Consider the following 1,584-nt stretch of genomic DNA (forward strand, 5'->3'; position numbering starts at 1 on the left):
CAATATCTGTAACACCATTTCCCTACAAATACTGATTTCTTTCAGTTCCTCCCTCTCATTAGACCCTATGTTCCCCGACATCTCTGGGAGGTTATTTGTGTCCTCCTTTGTGAAGACAGAACCAAAGTATATATTTAATTGGTCAGCCATTTCTTTGCTCCCCATTATAAATTCCCCTGATTCTGACTGCAAGGGACCTACGCTTGACTTCACCAATCTTTTTCTCTTCACATATCTATAAAAGCTTTTACAGTCAGTTTTTATGTTCCCTGAAAGCTTACTCTCATACTCTATTTTCCCCCTCTTAATTAATCCCTTTATCCTCCTTTGCTGAATCCTAAACTGCTCCCAATCCTCAGGTTTACTGCTTTTTCTGGCCAATTTATATGTCTTCTCCTTGGATCTTATGCTATCCCTAACTTCCCTTGTTAGCTATGGTTGAGTCACCTTTTTTGTTTTATTTTTATGCCAAACAGGGATGAACAAATTCTGTAGTTCATCCATGCGATCTTTGAATGTTTGCCATTGCCTATCCACCGTCAACCCTTTGAGTAACATTCCCCAATCAATCCTACCCAACTCGCGCATCATACCATCGTAGTTTCCTTTATTTAAATTCAGGACCCTAGTCTCTGAGTCAACTACTTCACTCTCCATCTTAATGAAGAATTCTATCATATTATGATCACTCCAAACCAAGGGGCCTCGCAAAACAAGATTGATAATTAATCATTTCTCATTACATAATACCCAGTCTAAGATGGCCTGATCTCTAGTTGGTTCCTCGACATATTGGTCCAGGAAACCATCCTGTATACACTCCAGGAATTCCTCCTCCACAGTATTGTTACTAATTTGGTTAGCCCAATCTATATGTATCAAGTAACGTTAAAGAACTCTGACAAAAAGTATACGGCCTTTGAGGCCAATGATCGGCTTTATCATATTCGTCGTCTTTTGGGGTCACCAATGGGGTGACCGTCTGCCAACGGGCAATGGATAGCCTAGTCAAACAGGAGAACTTAATGGACACTTTTCCATGTCTGGATAATATCACCATTGCTGGTCATGACCAGACGGAGCACGATGCCAACCTCCAGAAACTTCTTGACGTTCTCCGTCGTCGCAACTTAACATTAAATGAGTCCAAATCTGTGAAATCAGTACCATCAGTCAACATCCTTGGCTACTGGGTGGGCAATGGTGTCATCAAACCGGATCCGGAGTGACTTTGTCCGCTTCAGGAGCTCCCTCCTCCTACGAATCTCAGCGCTCTTTGTCGGGCCCTCGGCATGTTCGCCTATTATGCAAAGTGGATACCCCACTTTTCCGACAAGATCCAGCCCGTTTCATGCGAAGTCATTTCCGTTGAAGGCAACGGCTATTTCAGCTTTCGACCTCCTCAAGCAACAAGTGGAAAAAGCCACGCTTTGTTCCATCGATGAAAATCTCCCTTTCATGGTCGAGTGCAATGCATCGGATGTGGCGATTTCGGCTACCTTGAATCAAGGTGGTCGACCCTTTGCATTTCTGTCCAGAACTTTGCAGGGCAGCGAGCTCCATTATCCTCCTGTCGAGAAGGAG

This window comes from Somniosus microcephalus, chromosome 4 (assembly GCF_052327205.1).
Source record: "Somniosus microcephalus isolate GS21.2 chromosome 4, FLI_Smic_1.0, whole genome shotgun sequence".
Lineage (NCBI taxonomy): Eukaryota > Metazoa > Chordata > Chondrichthyes > Squaliformes > Somniosidae > Somniosus > Somniosus microcephalus.